General features: G+C 20.9%; 1 long non-coding RNA gene across 1 annotated transcript in view; it reads right to left on the reverse strand.

The window, feature by feature from the left end:
* Positions 1-9,914: 9,914 nt before the first annotated feature.
* Positions 9,915-24,273, reverse strand: part of LOC122502535 — a 112,319-nt gene continuing 97,960 nt past the window's right edge. The window contains exon 3 of the long non-coding RNA XR_006301640.1: positions 9,915-10,160. This is a non-coding gene — a long non-coding RNA (uncharacterized LOC122502535). The remainder of the gene's footprint in view (positions 10,161-24,273) is intronic.

Consider the following 24,273-nt stretch of genomic DNA (forward strand, 5'->3'; position numbering starts at 1 on the left):
AATTTTCATTAATTTCAGGAAAAATTCCACAAAGCTTTCATAAAATGAAATTTTTTTTATTAATATAAATATGTGGAAAATTCCCTAAAATTATATACAAAATTTCCCTATTAGATTGTTGAAATTTTCATTATTTTGTTATTATAATTTTTCATTATTTTTTTTTTTACACAAAATTGTAGTGAAAAATTGTTTCCCTCCATACTTTGTGAAAAATTTCCTAATATTTTATCACTTTTCTCCAAGTTTGATGAAAATTTCACTAATTTTTGGAAAATTCCACAAAATCGTAGTAAAAATATTTTTCTTCGAGAATTCCACAAGGAACCTCATGAAAAAACCCCCAAATTTTTTACAGCGTAAAAGAATTTATTTCACGAACCCAAATGTCAAGTTTCGTAAAGAATAATAATAATAATTATTGACATTATAATTTTTTTATACTTTAATTGTGATATTAATCAGAAATATTATAATTGTTTTATTATAGTTATAAATAATTATAATTATTTTTAAACCTACAATTTTTGATTAATTTAAAAATTGATTAGAATCTTTCATCCTTTTGTGACTCCAAAAATTATTGAATATTCTATATTTAAATTGTTGGAAAATTTACATGAAAATAAATAAAACTTTAAACTGACGAAAATTTTTGTACATTTTTCTAAATTTTTTACATTCTTCAGAGTCAATTTTATATTAATTTTAATTAATTTATACATTACTAGGGGGGCTGCTCTTTTTTGTGCATAATTTTACAATTATTATAAATTAAATTATTAATTATTATTATTATTTATTATTAATTAATTATTATTAAATTATTTTTTAAAATCTTTTAATAATTAATAGATATATAATAATTTAATGATTATATTTTTTACTGCATATGCTCCTGACAATGAAAAAACTAAACTAACAAAGAAAGGAAATTATTAATTCAACAAGAATTTCTTATTCTATATATGTACCGTGTATTATTCCTTATTCTACTGCCAGGAAAAATCGAAACTACTAAAAAACACACGACCGTCTGCTTGTATAATATTTTCTGTCGTATTATTCCACTGTCACGGATCGATCATTTTCATCCTATAAAATAACACACGTGCAAGTAATATTTTCCACCTAATTTATATTGAATATTTTTCCCTTTTTTTTCACACGTACGTTTTTCGTACTTTGTGTTTGCATTTTGATTGGCGCCGATGAACGATTATCGGCGGGGATGCACTAGTTTCATTTATATTTCCATTGAATGAAAATAATTATCAAATTTTTTTTTTTTTTAATCCATTTTCATTTTAGCGAAAATGATGATAAAGAGGGAAAGTTTTAATATAGAACATATTTTAATTTACAAAAAAAAAAAAAATTGTATTGAATTTATCATTATGATAAAATACACCTTCATAAAATGCAATTAATATTTTATTCGTTATTGTTGTGGAAAATAATATTAATATTAACAAAAGAAGAATGGAAAAAAAATGTTTACATATATTTTTAATACTTTTTAGATTTCAAACCGCAAGAATAATATTCGGGCCTGAAAATTTCTGCCGACGTCCCTGCTCTTAATTGAGCATTAACACATCTGACAGAACACGCAAGTAAATCGCGTGTTTGTAAATTAATGCAATTCTCACCGATGAATGAATTCGAATTATCTCGCTGTCTAAGCAGTGTGAAATGCAATTTTAAGACTTTTGCTTTTTTTCAAACTGTTGACATGAAAAATAGAGAAAAGAAACAATTGCAATTTCAACTAATTTGCCATATGGCAATGATTGAGAAAGTAAGACAAAAAAAAGACAAAAATAAATGAACCCACTATACAAAACTGATCCTCTATTAGAATTTTTAATGCAAAATAGATGAGATTTTCTCATAAATGTGTTGTAGAGAAAACTTTCAAGAAATGAAATAAAATTTAGAAATATTCCATAAAGAATATTTTTACAAAATATTTTGCAAATTTTTTACTGTATTTCTATTTACTGTTTCTTAAAACCGAATTAAATATTTCTTATTACAAAATAGTAATTGTGTATAAAGCTAAATTTATGCATTTTGTTTAATGTTATAAATAGTTTTATAAAAGTATTATTTATGTTATTGTTTGTTATTTATTTACACCACTTATTATTTTTTATTCATTTATTATTTATTTATTACTTACTTATTGAAAAAAAAGTTAAATAAATTTTGCGTTCGAAAAAAGAATTTAGTTACCTGAAGAAAATTTTTAAATTGACCCAAAAAAAATGCTTGGTTAACTGCATAGCAATAAATATATTCGGCTGTTTCAACAATAATTTAGTTCTTTCAAATAAATTTTTATCTGTGTATAATAAATTGTCGAAAATAATTTGTGAATCTGGCAACAGACCCTTTTCTATTTCATATTTTGGCAACATCGAAATGTATACGTGACTTTACTTTCTTTTCGATTTAGATAAGTCAGTTCGGTTATACAGACCATTGAAATATAAACACGTTTTATATACGATCAAACTGAGTGTGTACTTTACTCTAAAGTTATCACTTCCTCATCCCTTTTATCAAGATAAATTACAACAATTAATGATAAATTATAATAATTAATACCTAATAAATTAAAAAAATGAATGATAAATTATAATAGATTGCAAGACACGTGAAATAGCTCAGTGGCAATAGCGCTGGACTGCAACAGAAAGGGCCAGAGTTCGATTCTTTGCGATAGGGAATTTTTCTGTCACGAAATTTTTCATTAATTTTAAGTAAATATTAAGTAAATAAATAATCAAAAAAAAGTAGTAAATAAATGCAAAATAATAAATAATATAGTAATTTATATAATAAATCACAACAATTATTAACTATAATAACATGGTTGCCGCACAGAACTTGGAAATCCTGGAAAACCTGGAAAAGGTATGAAAAACCAGGAAATAGAATAGAATTTACAAAAATTTCTGGAATTTCGCCTTTTTTTTAAAGATTTCTAAAAAATTTTAATTTAAAATCATAATTCAATGATTTTTATAAATAATAACATTTTTTACAGGGATTCAATTATTTTCATAAAAACATAATACAACTCATCACAGACTTTCAATTATTTTTCGTTTTTAATACAATTTTCATGGAATTCCTCGAAAAATGAAATTATTCTTAAAAATTTTATTAAAATTCAGCAAAGAAATTCAATTATTTTGAAAACTTTTCCTACAATCTATTTATTACAATTTAAGTATTATTTTCAATACATTTTTAATTAAATTTCTTCAAAAAATTGAATGATTTTAATAGATAATGAAATTCTTTGTAACAATAACATTTTTTTCAAAATAATTTTCATAAAATTCTTCGAAGAAATTTAATAATTTTCTAAAATTTGTCAAAATTCAATTATTTTCAATGTCTACTATTTAAATAAAATTTCACAAAAAATTCAATTATTTTAAAAGAAATTTTAATAAAATTCGTCTCATGAATTCAATTATTTTTAAAAGTATTCTAATTCCTCGCAGAAATCTAATTATGTTCAAAAATTTACAAAAATTCTCGTCAAGATTTCAATTATCTTTATAAAAAATAAAATTCCTCTCCGAAATTCAATTATTTAAAAAAATTATAATAAAGTTCTTGTCAGAATTTCAATTATTTTTAATACAATTTTCATCAAATTTCTCGAAAAATGAAATTATTCTTAAAAATTTTATTAAAATTTGTCAAGAGGATTAAATTATTTACAAATTTTGTTGATAAAATTCTTTATGAAAATTCAATTTTAAGAAACATTTAATTATTTAATAAAATATTTATTTTTGCCGTTAAATAATTAAATTCTCGTAGAATGTTCTAATAAATATTGATTTAAAAATGAATTTCAGTTAAAATTTTAGATTATAATTGAATATATTGAAAGCATTAAAGCGTTGATTTTTTTAAATAATTGAATTTTCAAAAGGTTTCAAATTAAAATCTTTGATAATTTGAACTTTATATAATTTTAATTAAGAATTGTGTAGAATTAAGTTTTTTCAAAAAATGTAATGGAATTATTCTTAAAAATTTAATTTCAATTTCTAGAAAAAATCAATAATTAAAAAAAAATGTTATTTTTTAAATTCTTTGAAAGAATTCAATTATTTGCATAAATATTAGAATTCAATTATTTCAAAAAATTTTAATAAAATTTTCGAAGGAAATAAATTATTTTAAAATACAATTTTAATTAAATTTTTTTTGAAATTATTCAATTATTCTTTTAGATTTTAATAATATTCTTCCTAAGAATTCAATTATTATTTAATTATTTTGAGGCATTTTAATAAAATTCTTTGCAAAATTCAATTGTGACTATTCAATTATTTTCATAGATAATAAAATTCATCGTAGGATTTCAATTATTTTTAATACAATTTTAATGGAATTGATTAAAAAAATGTTATAATTCTTAAAAATTTGATTTCAATTCCTCGAAAAAATCAAGTATTGAAAAAAATACGTTTTTTTTAAATTCTTTGGAAGAATGTTTTCATATTTGTTGCATTTCGAAAATATTAATTATTTAAAACAATGTTTATAAAATTCTTATAAAAAATTCAATTATTTTTAAAAATAACAAAATTTTTCAGAGAAATTCAAGTTTTTTTTAAAACATTTTAATAAAATTTTTCGCAATAATACAATTATTTTCATAAATAAGAAAATTCTTAGGAATTCAATTATTTTTGAAAATTGTAATAAAATTCTTAGCAACTATTCAATTATTTTCAAAAATAATAATAAATTCATCGCAGGATTTTAATTATTTTTAACAATTTTAATATACAATTTTACAGGAATTGATCGAAAAACGTAAATATTCTTAAAAATTTAATTTCAATTCTTCGAAAAAATCAATAAATATTTTTTAAAAATTTTTTGGAAGAATTCAATTATTTACAAAAATATTAGAATTTTCTAATCGAAAGAAATCAATTATTTAAATACATAATTTTAATTAAATTTTTTAAAATAATTCAATTATTCTTTTAGATTTTATTAAAATTCTTCCCCGAGAATTTAATTATTTACGCATAAATATTTCTTCGAAAGAATTCAATTATTAAAGATAAATAACAAAATTATTCCCGAAAATTCTATTATTTTGAGTTATTTTAATAAAATTCTTTGCAAAATTCAATTGTTTTCATAAATAACAATATTCATCATAAGAATTGAATTATTTTTAAAAGTAATAAATTTCTACTTTGAAATTCAATTATTTAAAAAAAATTCTCATAAAATCGTTGGCAAAAATTAAATTATTTTTATAAATATTTAATTCTTCAATGGAATAATAAAATTCGTTGCAGAAATTCAATTTATTAGCATGATTAAGAATGAAGTAAATAATTGATTTTTTACGATGTAATATTTTTCAAAATATATTATTGAAAATGTAAATTTTATCGATTTGGAAAATTTTATGATGAATAATAAAATAATTTAGTTTTTAATGTATGAAATAGGATAAATAATTAACAATATTTTAAGAATGGCTTCTTATGAGCAAAGGATCATTGAAATGAGAAAAATTTGTGAAAATAATTTAAATTAGAACAAGAATTTTATTGACATTTTTTAAAATATAATTGAATTTTGAGGAAGAATTTTGTTATTTATAAAGATATATAATATTGTGATTTTGACGAGAAATTTTATAAAAAACTTTGAACATTATTGAATTTTGTGAGAAGAATTTTATTATAGTTTTGAAAGTAATTGAATTTCTGCAATTATTTGTAATTTCTCCAAAATATAATTTTTTTTAGTGTTTTCAACAAAAATTGAAATTAGAAAATTTTTAAATTCTATTATTTTTATAATTGCTAGTTTTATATTTTTAAAAAAGTAATTCGTTAACTAAAAGTACGTTGAAAATTGCCGCGGTAGGTAAACGATTGTTTTTTTTTTCTCTTCTTGATTCAATGCTCGGAACAATTTAATCGGATTTTTATTCTCGAATACATTACTTTGAAGAACTGTGGGTGGCCCGTAGATACCAATCTCACTTTTTCTTACGTATATAGCATTCATGCTTCCAGGAACCGAAAACCAAACTTGTTGGTTTAGGCTTCTGTGGACTATTATTAAATGTGCTCCTGACTAATTTTTTCTTCATATATGTAATATAAGCCTTATAATAACTATCACTGACTTTTTCCCATATATATATATATATATGTGTATAATTGCCACCTGTGCGTGTTACTTGAAGACAACACTTTTTATACACACAAATTTGAAAAAAAACTCTACATATTTCCGATGACTCCTTCTTACGGATTTATATGATAAATTCAACCCACACAAAAAATACCAAACATTTTCAGGAAAGGCTTGAAAAAAATTCTCATGAGTTAATTTTGAAAAATGTTTACTTATACAAGAGTAATATTTGAATTTAATTAAGTCATTGCGGTCTTTCAATTTTCTATCTAAATACACATATATTATATTATGGTTATTTGATAAAAGATACTTAATTAAATTTAATGAAGAATGTTCGGGATCTTAATTATTGAAACAACGATCTTCATGGTTTTTATGACCAACATTAAAATACTGAAACATGAAATCTTCATTTTAGTTGTGAAAAATTTGAATGCAAAACACCGCAGGTGCTTTATTGTGGATTTCTTATTAATTCCATTTAATATATATTTTTATTAATAGTCGACGTGTTACGTTAGAAAATTTAATCGCATAATATTAGAAAATTCTTTCAACAGATATCTAGTTGGCGGCTTATTAAAATAAATCAGAATTTATTTTCGATTTATGTTTGAAAATTTCGTAATTCTTCCGTGTTCATTAATTAATTAATAAATTTATTTATTTTAAAAATTAAATGGAAGAAAATTCTAAAAATAACTTTATTTGATTTTTTTCTATATTAACTAATTTCTAGCACATTAAAAAAAAAAATTAATTTAATAATATTATCTTTATTTTTCAAATAATTCAAAAATATTTTTATTAATTTAAAAAAATTATTAATGTTATTATTCATTATTTCTTTGTTTCTAAAAAAATTAGCATTTTGTAACAAACGTTTTGGGTAATAAACAAATGTAAATCCTGCAAAATAATATCCTTTTTTTAACATGAAAAACTTAATTGTTTGACAAATCGAAATTATGCGCAGCTATATTTTCCTTTTTTCTAAAAAAAAAAAAAATTAAAAAATTGTTGGAAAATTAAAATTAGAAAGTAGAAAATATTTTGCACATTTTCTGCTTCTCAATTACAATTTATAAACAATGTACAAGTTTTAAGTAAAAAAAAAAATGTTATAAATCAAAATTTGTTTAAGGAATTTTTAATTTATTTTGGAAAAAATATTTACAAAATTTCTATTTGTTATAAATGATTGTAAAATTATTCGAAAACATTAATAACTTATTTTCTAAATAAATATTTAATCATTATTTTATTTCCACAGGAATCAAGATTTTCAAAAATTTCAAATTCAAACCTTTTTAAAGTTTAACAACTTATAAGAATATTTATTGTAAAAAATGAAGGAACCGATCAGTCCGAGTCTTCGACTAGGAGTGATCGGTTTCTTCATTTTTTTACTGTAATTTTTTCAAAATTATTTTCCTCATTTTAATTCAATTATTATTTTCTAGAATTTTTATATAAAATTCTTTTTTAAATCAATTATGTTTAATAATTTTTGAAAAAGTTTTTTGAGAATTTTCAAATCCATATTTATTTACAATTCAATTTTACGAAATTTCAATTATTCAGAAATTCTTCAATTGAATATGTATTAAAAAATAAACACTTTAAATAACTTCAGAAAAAAATTCAATTAAACTTTTTCAAAATAATTAATTCTACAAAATTGTTGGTTAAAAGTATGAAAAATTAAGATTTTCAAAGAATTTAATTTGAAACCTTTACAAAATTCTATTATTTCTTAAAATTCATGCTATAATGCTTTTAATATTCAAATACTATTTGAATATTTGAATAATTTGAATAATAAATATTCAAATCTAAAATGTTAACTGAAATTCATTTTTAAATCAATTTTTATTAGAAAATTCTACGAGAATTTAATTATTTAAATGCAAAAATAAATAATTTCTTGAACAATTAAATATTTCTTAAAATTGAATTCTCATAAAGAATTTTATCAACAAAATTTTTAAATAATTTAATTCTCTTGACAAATTTTAATAAAATTTTTAAGAATAATTTCATTTTCCAAGAAATTTGAAAATAATTGAAATTCTGCCAAGAATTTTTTATTTATTTATTTATTTATTTAATAACATAATTATTAATAACATAATTTTATTATAATTTTTGAAAATAATTGAATTTCGAAGAGGAATTTTATTTTTTTTTAAAGATAATTGAAATTTTGACGAGAATTTTTGAAAATTTTTGAACATAATTAGATTTCTGCGAAGAATTAGAATATACTTTTAAAAATAATTGAATTCCTGATTCGAATTTTATTAAAATTTCTTTTTAAATAATTGAATTCTTTTGTGAAATTTTATTTAAATAGTAGACATTGAAACTAATTGAATTTTGCTAAATTTTTTTAGATTAATTAAATTTCTACGAAGAATTTTATGAAAATTATTTTGAAAAGAATTTTATTGTTACAAAGAATTTTATTATCTATTAAAATAATTCAATTTTTTGAAGAAATTTAATTAAAAATGTATTGAAAATAATATTTAAATTGTAATAAATAAATTGTAGCAAAAGTTTTGAAAATAATTGAATTTCTTTGCTGAATTTTAATAAAATTGTTAAGAACAATTATATTTTTCGAGGGATTCGATTAAAATTGTATTAAAAATAATTGAAATTCTGCGATGAGTTTTATTTATGAAAATAATTGAATTCCTTAAAAAGAATTTTATTATTTATGAAAAGAATTCATTTCTGTAAAGAATTGTATTATTTATTGAAAATAATTAAATTATTGCGAAGAAAGTTATAACAAAGTAAATAATAGAATTCATATGAAGGTGAGGAAATTTCTTGAAAATAATTGAAATTTTGCCAAAAAGTTTTAAAAAATTGAAAAAAAAAATTGACAAAAGTTCTATTAAAATTTTTAAAAATAATTGAATTTTGAAAAAGAATTTGATTACTTTGGAAAATAATTGAATTTATGTAATCATTTATAATTTTTCCAAAATTCAATTTTTTTTAATGTTTTTGAGTAAAATTCGTTTATTAATCCACTATTTTTAATAATTAATTAAATACCTATATATTAAAAAATTTAACAAATTTTAGAAGAATTTCAATTATTAAAATTTTTAAAAACCTAAGTATACTTAGATTTTTAGAAATTTTAGATTATAATCTAAATTTTTTAATAAAATTCATTGAAAATTGAAATTTTTTAAAATTTCCATATTCATCTATTTATTAAAATTGTACACGCAACTCTTTGAAAATTCAATTAATTTTAAACTACATAAGTAAAATTATTATACCAGAACTTGTAGACTTTTGTGCATGCTTTTGTTTTTTTTTTTTAATATTTCGCATATATGTATATGCATTTAACCTTTTTTTTGCTTATAATAATTTTTACTTTTATTTTTAAAATATAATTTAATATGAAAATAAAAAAAAATTTTTTTTATATTTTTATATTTTTCTTTTTATGTTTATATACCATGCAAAAAGAAAACACACGCGTGCGTTATTTTAGCTATAGTTTTAAATAAAATTATTGAAAAATGACTGCTTTAAACGTGGTAAAAATAATTTGCATGTAAATTTAAAGACGAATTATAATATTTAACGGATAATGTAATTATGTGAAATATTGCCAAATAGTTAATGTATTAAACAGTAGGTGTTACTGAAAGATATATTACCTGAGATGCTGGCAGACAAATGTATATGTGAAAGAGAGAAGATGGGTGTCTACAACTTTATGGCCTTGAATTGTAACATATACTTATGTATATATGCACACTAACTTCCAGCACGCACACTAAACTTGCATTACTTCTTGACTTTAGAAAAACCCCCAAGATAAAGCTCCTTTTATGACGGATATGCGAAAGCTCACTTTAAAAATATAAAAGTCTCCTTTTTGTCACCATGCACTTCACTTCCAAATATTCCTGAAACAAATAAAAACGAAAAGAATTTTTACATTCTCATTTTTTTTTTGAAAAAAATATTTCTGTTTATTTTTTCAAATTATTATAATATTTATAATTATTAAAATTAATACAAAGATTAATAATAAGTATAATAATATTACTATGTATTGTATTTTTAATTTGTTTAATTTTATAATTATACTATTTATTGCGATTGTTATTGTTCAATACAGTGGAATAAATTTCAACATTATACAAAAGTTGCAAAAAATATTTAAAGAAAGCTCATCTTGACTAATTGGAATTTTTTTTTAACCCTCTGCCTACTCATGTGACCGTTATCGTCTAAAATCGTCTATTTGGACGTCTGGTGGGGACTATGGGAATTACATTCAAAAGCGCTAGAGTGGGGATAAGTCAGCGTAGGCAGAGGGTTAAAAAAGCTCTTCTGATAACCCTACCGAATGAAAAATCGTTGTCATGAAATCAATTATTCTGTACATGAAAAGATAATCTTTCTTTACAAGAAAAAAGCTCACCGATTCTACGTATAGTGTAGTGCCTTTCGCTTGAAAAAGAGAAAAATTCTTCTATTTACGAAAAAATAATGTGACAATTTATAAAGAACATTTATTTTCGTTTTGCGATGTAATCGACAAATCATGTAGTCGTCGAAACAGTTTTTTTTTCGTGAAGCATATATATATACAAAACAAACATAAATACACACAAGTAGGGTGGTTTCTAAAATTGTGGTTTAATTTTAGAAATTCTCTTTGCGGCAGAATGTTTTATTGAGTCGGACGTTTCTTGACGAATGGTAACAATCGTTTTGGATGGAAAGTGCGCGCCTCTTCAAGAGAACCTTTTACTAAGAGATCAGGAAATTTGTCCTCGTGCCATACAAAAATATCTATATAAAATATAAAAGCTTTTAACATTTCACGCCACTGATGATTTTCTTATTTTAAATTCTCCAAATTCTAAAATAAGTTAAATAGCCGACGAAGAGAAAAAAAGAGAATAAAAAAAAAGAGAGAAATTCGTATATATAAATGTGTAATTGTATTCCACTAAATGTAATGCAAATGTTTAACACGCTGCATTAAATCGGTAATAGAAGGATTTAGTGTGCATTGAAAATCGTATATAAAATTTAATGGCATTTCAGTCTGAGGAATTAAAACAGATTATTTTGCCAATAATGTGAAAATATATAAAATAATTCTATACCCAGAAAGGTACTTTAAATTTCATTGGAAATTAAATCACACTGAATGGATTCAATAAAATTAAATATTCAACTGGAGTATTTCGCAAATAATTTGATAAGAATATTTCTATAATAATGATCGATAAGAATTATTCTGAATACATCTGCAGTATATTAAATAGTGTTGAACAATTATTTATTCGAATATTTGTATTAATTATAATGTTAATTAACAATTATTGTATTAAAAGCAACTAATTAGGTTACAATTAATTATTATTACTCAAACTTATTGTTTACTAACAGTGAAATTAATTAACTGTAATATGTATCGAACTAGCACTTTCAAAACAGTGACTTAATAATTCAAATTAATATAATAAAATTAATTATTCATGTTGTAAAGCTAATTGATTATTAATTTTAAAACAAATTAACTATAATAATTTAAATGTTCTTTCATTCATTCACTTTTTCTGTCCCTCACACTCTAAAGTTGTCTTTTGTTTATACTTTTGTTTTTTGTTAACTTTAGATAGATTGTATATTTAATTTTTTATTGTTATGCAAATTACAAAATTTTTTATTTTCAAACATAAATTTTTTTAAATAATTTCATAATCAAAATTTAAAAAATTCGCTTATTAAGTAAAAAATTAATTATTACTGTTCATATATTTTCAAAAATTTAAATAAAATTTCACGAAAGAATTCAATTTTTTAAAAAATTTTGAACATATTTCGAAAAAATTCAATTTTTTTCTAAAATTTTAATAAATTTTTCGAAAAAATTCAATTATTTTTATAAATAGTCAAATTCTTCGCAAGAATTCAATTATTTTTTTTTAAATAGTAAAATCTTTACAAAAATTTAATGATTTTCAACACAATTTTAATTGAATAACTCGGATGAATTCAAACATTTTAAAATATTTCCATAAATTTCAATAATTTCCTAAAATTTCAATAAATTCTTCGAAACAATTCAACTATTTTTATAAATACTAAAATTCTTTGAAGGAATTAAATAATTTTTAATCCAATTTAAATAAAATTACACAAAAGATTTTAATTATATTTCCAAAAATTTCCATAAAAATTGAATTTCAACAAGAATTTAGAATTTTCTAAAAATAATTCTCAATTATTTTTAATTTTCATATAGAATTTTTTAAAAATATTTATTTTTAAAAAATTCTATATAAAAATTAAGTTACTTTCAAAATGCAATTTTAAAATATATTCGTCAAAAAAAAATTGAAAGAATTCAATTATTTTCAAAAAATAATACAATTCTTGTGATGAATTCAATTATTTTGAATATAGACTTAATTTTAATAAAATTCTTTAAAGAAATTCAATTATTTTCGAAAGAATTTTAATAGAATTCCTCGAGAGAATTTAAATTTTCAAATAATAACATAAAATTTATTTATTTTCTAAAATTTTAATAAATTCTTCGGAACAATACAATTATTTTTATAAATAGTAAAATTCTTTACAAAAATTTAATTATTTTCAAATACAATTTTAATAAAATTCTTCTCCATAAAATTCAATTGCTTTCAAAATTTTCATTTAAAATTATTAAAGAAACTCCATTAGTTTCAAAAAAATTCAAAAAAATTCTTCAAAAGAATTTAATTAGGATTTTTGAAAATTTTAATAAAATTCTTCGCGAGATTATTGGAACATGTACTTTATTATTATTAATGTTATAATTATTTTTATTTTATAATTAATTCAAAGTTGTAATGACAAATAGAAAATCATCAGAATTTTTTTCACTTCTTTTCATTAAAAGATTAAAACTTTTGTTAAATATTATGTTCTGTCAAATTGAAATTATGCAGATTTGTCTTCTTTACTTCTAAACAAAATTAGAAAATTATTAAATAACTGTCATTAAAAAATAAAAAATTTATTTATTTTGCAGTATTTTTGTTTATGAATCACAATTCTTTTAACAAAATTATTATTTTGATTTAGAAAAAGAAGAACAATATTTGCACAATTTCGATTTTTAATCTTATTTTTGAATTTAATTCCTGTGAAATTTGTATTATTTATAAAAATAATTAAATGTTTGCATACAATTTTATTAAAATTTTTTCTTTTTCAATAATTTAATTCTTTTTTGGGAAATTTTATTAAAATAGTAGAAATTGGAAATAATTGAAATTAGAAAAATTTTTGTAAATAATTGAAGTTAGGACAAAATTTTTTTTGACATTTATGAAAATAATTGAACTTTGGACAAGAATTTTGTTATTTATAAAGGTAATTGGAAGTTTTTCCAAATTTTGAACATAGTTGAATTTTATAAGAAGAATTTCTTTTTCTTTTTTTGAAAATAATTGAATTTCTGCAAATGTTTGTAATTTCTCGAAAATTGAATTTTTTTAGTGCTTTCAACAAAAATTTTAATTAGAAAATTTTTAAATTCTATTGTTTTTAAAATTGCTAATTTTATTTAAAAAAGGCAGTAAGGCAGTATTTTTTTTCAAATTTGACGATATTAATATTCAGGCGAATTAATAGCTTATATATTTTGGCATTCCTATAATGTGCGAGTGAAAAATCTCTGATCTATTTGCGTTGTTGTACGCACGAGTATGTCCAATGCCACCACGTCACCTACTCCATTATTTGGATTCCTCGACAGCTTCCACTTTACCAAACTGACGTCCCGCAGTCATAGTCAAAATGACCGGCATAACTGAATGAAAAAAGTTCGACTAATGCAAATAAAGCTTTTCAAGATTAATTTCACTCAAATTAGTATGCGTACCACAGACGATGGCATTACACTCTTCAAAATTTTTTATATATTTCACATTCAATAACCATTTTTCTATACTATATTTTAGAAGAGTATTTGTACGAGTTAATTTCAAAAATAATAATTCACTATAAATTCGCTAAAATTGCATTAAAGCTGGAATAACTAAGTTAAAAACAAATGACAATTAAAAACAACAATTAACGGCGAACAAAACAAAAAAATAATAATAATTATAGAATTATTCTAAAAAAATTAAAAATTTTTAATTTTATAGGAAGATAGAATTCCGATCAAAATTCAGAAAATTAATGAAAACTTGGAATATTGTTAAGAAAAATGTTTTTCTTTGTTTCTAAAAAAATAACATTTTGTAACAAACATTTTCACAGGAATTCAATTATTTTCATAAAAAATAAAATTTTTTAAGGAATTCAAGTATTTTCATAAAAAATAAATTTTTTTTAAGGAATTCAAGTATTTTCAAAAAAAATAAATTTTTTTTAAGGAATTCAAGTATTTTCATAAAAAATAGTTTAAAATTTTAGAAAATAATAATTGAATAAAAATGATGAAAATAATAATAAAGTAATAATATTCTTAATATAAAATAATGATTTTATTATTTGGTCATCTTTAATTTATTAGAAAACATGAAGAAATCGATCACTCCGGAGCAATCGATATCTTCATGTTTTATAACAATACTTTTATAAATTGTTTAATTTAAAAAAGGTTTGAATTTGAAATTTTTGAATGTCCTAATTCCTGTGGAAAATTCTGTTCAAAAAATAAGATTAAAAATAGGAATTGTGCAAATAATTTTCTTCTTTTTCTAAAACAAAATAATAATTTTGTTTAAAAAATTGTGAGTCATAAACAAAAATAATGCAAAATAAATAAATTTTCTATTTCTTAATCACAGTTGTTTAAGAATTTTATAATTTTCTTCAGAAGTAAAGAACAAAAATCTGTATAATTTAAATTTGACAAAACATAATATTTAACAAAATTTTAGTCTTTTAATGAAAAGCAGTGAAAAAAATTCTGATGATTTCTATTTGTCATTACAATTTTAAATTAATTGTAAAATAAAAATAATCATAACATTAATAATAATAAAGTACAAGTTCCGGTAATCTCGCGAAGAATTTCATTAAAATTTTTAAAAATCCTAATTAAATTCTTTTGAAGAATTTTTTGAATTTTTTTTAAACTAATCGAAAAAAGAATTGAATTTCTGCAAAGGATTTTATTATTTATAAAAATAATTGAAATGTTTCGAAGAATTTATTATAAATTTTAAGAAATAATTAAATTGTTATGAAGAATTTTATAGAAATATTTCAAAATAATGAATTTTTTTTTTTGAGAAATTAAATTAGTTGTTTCGAAAATAATTGAATTTATCATAAGAATTTTATTATTTTTTGAAAATAATTGAATTCTTTCAATTTTTTTGACGAATATTTTTAAAAATTGCATTGAAAGTAATTTAATTATTATATAGAATTTTTTAAAAATATTTTAAGAATAATTGAATTATTTTTAGAAAATTCTAAATTCTTGTTGAAATTCAATTTTATGGAAATTTTTGAAAATAATTAAAATCTTTCGTGTAATTTTATTTAAATTGGATTAAAAATTATTTAATTCCTGCAAAGAATTTTAGTACTTATAAAAATAGTTGAATTGTTTCGAAGAATTTATTGAAATTTTAGGAAATTATTGAAATTTATGGAAATATTTTAAAATATTTGAATTCATCCGAGGAATTCAATTAAAATTGTTTTAAAAATAATTGAATTCCTTCAAAGGATTTTACTATATTTATAATTATTTAAAATAATTAATATTCAAAATAATTGAATTCCATCACAAGAATTTTATTATTTTTTGAAAATAATTGAATTCTTTCAATTTTATTTTGACGAATATATTTCAAAAATTGCATTGAAAGTAACTTAATTGTTATATAGAATTTTTTAAAAATATTTTAAAGGAATTTGAACCATTATGACGTCACAGTTTTTAAAACAAATGCTTTCAACAAATTGTGACGTCATAATGATTCAAATGCCCTTAAGAATAATTGAATCATTTTTAGAAAAATCTAAATTCTTGTTGAAATTCAATTTTTTATGGAAATTTTTGAAAATAATTAAATTCTTTTATGTAATTTTATTTGAATTTGATTAAAATTATTTTAATTCCTGCAAAGAATTTTACTTTTTATAAAATTAGTTGAATTCTTGCGAAGAATTTTACTATTTATAAAAATAATTGAATTTTTTGGAAGAATTTATTAAAATTTTAGAAAAAAATTGAATTTTTTTGGTTAAATTTTATTAATTTTATTAAAATTTTTGAAAATTTGAACAGTAATAATTAATTTTTTATTTAATAAGCGAATTTTTTTAATTTTGAGTATGAAATTATTTAAAAAATTTAATAAGTGAATTTTTTAAATTTTGATTATGAATTTTGATTATTATTATTATTATATTTTTTTTATTATTAATTTTGATTATTATTTTGTTATTTTGATTATTATTATTATTATATTTGGAAATAAATCAATTTTGTAATTTGCACAACAATAATAAATTGAATATACAATCTATCTAAAGTTAACAATTCAATTAAGTCAAATTTTTTTATTTCATGATTGAATAAGTTATTTGGTTTACTTATAGACATTATTTTTACATTGAGTCGAAATCTATTTTTTGGTTGAGTTAATTTTCGATTTATCAAAATACAGAGGGAATATTCCTCAGGGACAACGGAAAATTCAACGGAAATACACATCAGAAAAAGGAATATGACGAGAAGTTGTTAAATTATTAATCTAATGCAGTACTGGTTCAATTATCCGCACTAATTGGAAGTACAGGTAATCCGGATTAAAGAACATCCGGATAATTGCATCAAATTTTTTTTGCCCGATAAGAAAATGAAGTAATTAGAAAATTATTTTCAGCACTAAAGAAAATATATTATGTATATCACCACTTATTAATATATAATCCGAAAAGCTTTTCAATGTTTTAAAATTTATCTTCTATTGACAAATAAATTTCTATAAATAATACTCTTGTATGTAGGTTATTTAATATTTATTAATATTTTTTAATCATTTACTCAAAAAAAAAAAAAAAACATTCAAAGAGTTCGTTTTAGCATTCATCTCGAATTGTTTTAAGCCCCATCGGAACTCTCAATCGTTTAATTTAGATATACAAACAAAAATTGTGAAAAAAAATCCGATAAAAAGAAATGGGAAATGTTCGGAGTTCGGATAAATGGTCTGATATGTCAAATAATTTTTCCAATGGTCATATAGATTCGTTTTCTGCAATTAATGGTTTTCCGACTTTTTGTTTGGTTTTGTTTTCATATTAATATTGAAGGGACATTAGTCTCAGTCGCAGTGTGTTTAGTTATTAGTATTCACGGAGCAGTTCAAAAAGGAAAAAAAAATGGTAGCAGTGGGTTTAAAAAATAAAAAAAAAAAAAAAAAAAACTGGAGAAGGAAATCTGGAGATATTGGATAGCGTGGTCACGAAACGAATCACGACAAATGTACCAAGTTTGTGGATACGATGTTTGTAAAGAGTCGAATTCGGTTCTGAATTTCGATTTCTGACCAACGCAGCTCGTTCCTTTTTTTTTCGGCATATAAGGGGGATGTATATAAGAAAGGGAAAAGAATAAAAAACAAAAAGGAAAGGAAAGGAAAGGCAGTCTCTAACTTGGCAAATGCCGATCTTGGCTAAAAAGGTTTCGAATCTCACACGCGAGAACTACGAGCTGAAACAACAAATGTACGTGAGGTAAGTTGTCTCTGGACTTCTCGGATCTACTTTGCTATATACTCTTTTGATTTTTTGTCGTCCCTGCTGTCACAGCCTTTTTTCTGTCTGCGATTTTGTCTACGTGAAAGCTTTGAAAAATCGCTACAACTTATCAGACATAAAATGAGTTACTTTTTTTTACCATACACGGAGGAATATTTCCTCTTGAATGCAGAAATTAATGATCAAAAATTTTTTTATGCAAATCATTAAAATAGTTTATTAATTTTTAAATTTTTACTCTTCTTTTGTAACAGCGAAACATCTCCCCCAAGGGAGTTGATGATTACTTTTTTTTAACTCCTGTTTAACTAACTTGTGCAGAGAATTCTTTTTGGAGTAGATAGTAGATATTGAAAATCATTGAAATTAGAAAAATGCATTTTATTTTTGAAAATAATTGAAATTATAGGAAAAAGAACTTGTTAGAAAAAAACAATATTACAAGAATTAATTTGTCGCAGAAATGTTTCTGTAAATATAAATAAACCTTCAGTTACACTTGTATATTTTTTCAATCTAACAAAACGCATAAACTGTCATATATAGAGAAATCACTATGTATGCTAAGTTCAATAAAGAAAATGTACTGGAAATTATTTAATTTCCTGGTGTACATAAATGTCAAGTACAATAAAGAAATGTATAAATCTTCATAAAAACGTCATGTATTTAAATCTAAATACCGCATTTGTATATATTATAAACATACAAAACACAGTATATATGTATATATACAAATTGTAATAGACTTCTCTTGCGTTATTTATTGAAATGCACAACGATGCCTTTAAAATAATATATTGAAATAAATCATGTTTTAAAATAGAATTTAAAGCAGTAAATTGATATAAATATGGGAAAAAAACAATGTATACTCTCGCACACATGACTATATTTATATTATTTATAAAATATTGTATTCCCTATATACTTGAGTAAAGCATTAACGATTGTTTGATGCTTTTGCTTTACTACAAACTGTGATAGTCATAGTTGGGCACAGCACATTGTGCAGATGACTATTGAATTGCAAATATGGAAGAGCTATATATATATATATATATAAAATTCGAAACTGCAGGTGAGTGTCATTGCAGATTAGGTATGTCCAACAGAATTGTGGGTATCGTGTTAAACTGCATGGCAACTCGCTTCCAATCTAGCTCGCAACATCGATGTATCTGTGTCGATTGCATTCAATTTGAAAAGTGAAAGTATACATTTCTATTCCAATATGTATCCCGAAAAAAGAAATATGTTCAAAGCTCATAAAATTTTGCACAAATATTTTCAATATATATCGAAGTTGTCACATAAAATTGATTTTCTTTTTCATTTTTAGAAGCTAAAATTTAATTTACCCTGGCTTCACAGTCTGTCCCCTATTTACCTAAAAGTCCCCTTTTTTAATTTTAGCCCCTAAACGTGTACCCTATTTTAAAAATTTCCCCTTTTTTTCGTCGCAGAAAATCAATTATTTTCAATAATTTTTAAATAATTCTGCAAAAGAATTCAATTATCTTGATAACGAACAAGATTCTTTCCATAAAATCAATTATTTTAAAGATATTTTAAATAAATTCTTTTCCAAAATTCAATTATTTTGATAAATATCAAAATTCTTCTCAAGAATTCAAAAAAATTTTAATTAAATTCTTGGCAAAATTTCAATTCTTTAAACAAAATTTAATAAATTGCACGAATACAATTATTTTTATAAATTTTAATGAATATCTCGTCAAGAATTCAATTATTTTAATAAATAGCAATATTTTTCGCCAAAAATTCAATTATTTTCAAAAATTTAAATAAAATTCTTTGAAACATTTCAATTATTTTTAAAAGTTTTTCGCAATTCAATGTTTTTAAATTTTTACTATTTTCATAAAATTTATCAACAGATTTAATTATAAAAAAAACTTGTTGATACAATTCTACAAAAAGATTCAATTATTTTTATAAATAATAAAAATTTCATTTACGAATTCAATTATTTTCATCGTAGAATTTCAAATATTTTTAATACAATTTTAAATAAATTCCTTGAAAAATGCAATTAGTATTAAAAATTTTATTAAAACTTGAGGAAAGAATTCAATTTTAAGAAACATTCAATTATTCAATAAAACAATGAAATTCGTTGCAATAATTCAAATATTTTCATAAATAACATTTAATTCGTAGCAGAAAATCAATTATTTTCAAAAATTTTTAAGTAATTTTGCAAAAGAATTCAATTAGCTTGATAAACAACAAAATCGCATAAATTCTTAAATAAATCGCATGAAATCAATTATTCTAAGAAATTTTAATAAAATTCTTTTCCAAAATTCAATTATTTTGATAAATATCAATATTCATCACAAGAATTCAATTTTTTTGAAAAGTAATAAAAGGCAATTATTTTCAAAAATTTTAATAAAATTCTTCTCATGAATTTGATTAAAAAAAAAAAAAATTTTTTTTTTTTTTTCAAAAATTATTATTTGAATTCTTCTCAGGAATTCAATTATTTTTAAAAAATCTAATAAAATTCTTCAAAAAGTTTTCAATTATTTTCAAAAATTGTTATAAAATTCTTTAATATAATAAATGTCATTAAAAATTTAATTAAATTGCTTTAGAAAAATTAAATTCTACTATTTTAATAAAATTTCCCAAAAGAATTGAATTTTTAAACAAAAGTTTTTATAAAATTCTACACAATCATTCAATTACTTTCAAAAAAAAAAAAATGTACATGAATTCATTATTTAAAATAGAATTTACATCGTTTTTTTGTATTGAGGGCTTAGCCCGTGTAAGAATCTTAAGTAAATAAATTAATAAATATATTTTTTCGAAAAAATTAATTGTTTTAAAATTTGTCATTACATTCTTCGCATTAATTCAATTATTTTCAAAAGTAATGAAATTCAATTATTTTCAAAAATTTTAATAAAATTCACAGCAAAATTTCAATTTTTAAAAAAAATTTTCTTAATTTAATAATTTGTATATCAATTATTTTAATAAAAAATACCAAAAGAATTCAATTATTTAAAACCAATTTTGATAAAATTCAGCACGAATATTCAATTTTTTTCTAAAATATAAAATAATACAAATTCCACTGGAATTCAATTATATTAAAAATAGAATTTCCATAAATTTAAAAAAAAATATATTGTTTGAAACATTTTTGTAAATTTCTTCGCCTAATAATTCAATTATTTTCATAAATAATAAAACTCAGTGCAGAATTTCAACTATTTTTAATAGAATTTTAATCGAATTCCTCGAAAAATGTAATTATTCTTAAAAATTCTATTAAAATTCGTCGAAAGAATTCAATTATTTGAAAATTTGTTAAGAAAATTATGTATAAGAATTCTATTTTAAGAAACATTTAATTATTCAATAAATTATCTTTTTTTGTATTTAAATAATTGAATTCTCGTAGAATTTTCTAATAAAAATTGATTTAAAAATTAATTTTAGTTAAAGTTTCAGATAATAATTAAATTTTTGAGAAGTTACTAATAATTGCAATTTTTAGAAATAATTTAATTTTTTAAAGGTTTGAAATTAAAATCTTTGAAAATCTGAATTTTTCATACATTTAATTAAAAATTCTATAGAGCTAATTTTCATCAAAATGCTTAATCGAAATATTTTTAAATTATTTCAAATTTTTATTTTTTAATGTATATTTGAAAAATTTCCAAATAATCGAAATTTCTTAAAATTTAATTGTAAACAAATGAATTTGAAAATTCTCAAAGAACTTTTGCAAAAATTATTAAAAACAATTGATTTAGAGAAGAATTTAAGTTGTAAATTCTAGAAAATAATAATTGAATTGAAATGATGGAAATAATTTTAAACAAGTAACAGTAACAATATTCTTATAATATTTAAAATAATGATTGTATCACTCAATTGTTTTATAAGAAGAATTTTATTTTCTTTTGAAAATAATTGAATTTCTACAATTATTTGTAATTTCTCCAAAATTGAATTTTTTTTAGTGTTTTCAACAAAAGTTTAAATTAGAAAATTTTTAAATTCTATTATTTTTAAAATTGCTAATTTTATTTAAAAAAAGGCAGCAAGAAGTTGCTAGTTTTTATTTAAAATAGAAGTTATTGATGAATTCGTTAAATAATTTTCCAATTAAAGAAATTCGTAAATAAATGTAATAGCAAATTTTTTTTGAGTACCTAATAATTTTTAGAGTGAATTAGAATATTCTTTAGAGTCAGGAAAAAAGTCAAATGTCTGGAAATCAGGGAACGCTCAAATGAACGAAATATTTTTTAATTAAAAATATTATCATAAATTACTGAACACAATAAAAATTAGAAACTTAAATTTTACATTTAGAAACTTTGTAATTATAATATTTTTGATAGTGACGCAAAATTATTGCAATAAAAATTTAATTTAAAGAAAGAAATAAATTTCGTTTATTTGAACGTTTTAGATTATTTTGAAAAATGTCAATAAAAGCCTGTTAGACAAAGCAATTATTCTTATAATAGAATTTTAGAAAATTTCAATTGCTTCAAAAAGTTTTGTTGACTTGTTTATAAAAATTCAATTATCGGATTAAAAAAGTAAAAAATGGTTTTAGAAATTTAATATCTATTACAGTACTTTTGATAAAATTCCCTGACAATTTCCTGATTTTCCTGCGGACAATTTCATTTTCCCTGACCTGTGGCAACCCTGTATATTCAATATCCACCGAAATAGTGGCACAAGGTTTTTTTTTTTTATTTTTATTTTTTTGCATATTCATGACACATTGCTAATTGAATGTCCAGATATTCAAAAGAAACATTATAAAAGTAATCAGAGAGAACAAAGAATTGTTGAACAAAATTGTGAATATGGACAGTCAATAATAATTATTCAAAAAATTGGTGTCGTCTTCTCCTATATATATATGTGTGTGAATGGAATGTCGCAACACTTGTTTGACTTTCTAGCATTTACGTTTATGCACACTTTGTTTTTGTTAAGCATCATTATCTTTGAGTTTTACGACTCACAAGTGGCGAGACGTTAAGCGCGAATGTCTTTGTCTCATGACTCTAAATTTGTGACTCCAAGACTAAGGAGAAAAACCCACAGCATCGACAAATGTCACGCACTTTTACTGTATGTATAGATATATATACAGTAAGAGAGACACTGATACGAAAAATTTTCTTTACAAATTTCTATTCACTTTTTTTCTTTTTCTTTTCAAGATTCCAGTTTATAGGAATAACAACAAAAAAATGCTAAACTCTGTTAAAAGTTTTATGAACTTATGTTGCGAATTTCCTGAAATTGAGGAAAAATATTATTATAATATTAGTTTTTGAATTTAAGACACTGTTACTAAAAAGAAGAATAGCTATTGATAGACTAAAAAAAGAAATTAGCTGATTTTAAATTAACGGAATTTTATTAATTCTCTGGACACGATTTTCGAAATTTTCACTCTGAACTCTGGTTGTCATTATTACCCTGAACATTTTACTATGTTAATTAGTTAGGTTAATTCAAAAACTTTGTTAATTTTGGTACAACTACCTAAATTTTCAGTTAAACTTTCGTAATTTAAGACTTTTATTTTTAATTTAGAATACATAGGTAACTTCAATTTAAGATATACTAATGTACTTGAATTTAAAATAACTTTGTTAGATTTTTACAAACCATTTTCAATTAGAAAAAATTTTAAAGAATATTGAAAAGAACAACAATTACAGGGTTGCCACGCATATTCTCTTTTCAAATTCCCTGACTTTTCCAGGTTTTTAATACAAAAATTATTTGAAAATGTCAATAACTTTATTTTTATATAAATATTTAATCATTATTATTTTTTCATATAGAAATTAAAATTTTCAGAAATTGAAAATTCAATAACTTATAAGAATATTATTAGAAAACATGAAGAAATCGATCGGTCGCTTTCCTCATTTTATAATAATTAAAACTTGCTACTTTGTTACAGTAATTTCTTCAAAAATCATTTTCATAATTACGATTATTCATTTCTAAAATTTTCAACTAAAATTCTTCTTTAGGTCAATTTCTTTAAAATAATTTTTGAAAAAATTCTTTGAGAATTTTCAAATTTTTTTTTTTACAATTTAATTTTATGAAATTTCGATAAGACTGGCAATCCTCAATTAAGTGTATTAGAAATTAAAAACTTTAAATAATTTTAAAAAAATTCTATTAAATTTTTTTAAAAAACTTAATTCTACACAATTCTTAATTAAAAGTATATAAAGT

Source organism: Leptopilina heterotoma, unplaced genomic scaffold, assembly GCF_015476425.1.
Source record: "Leptopilina heterotoma isolate Lh14 unplaced genomic scaffold, ASM1547642v1 Lhet_232, whole genome shotgun sequence".
Taxonomy (NCBI): Eukaryota; Metazoa; Arthropoda; class Insecta; order Hymenoptera; family Figitidae; genus Leptopilina; species Leptopilina heterotoma.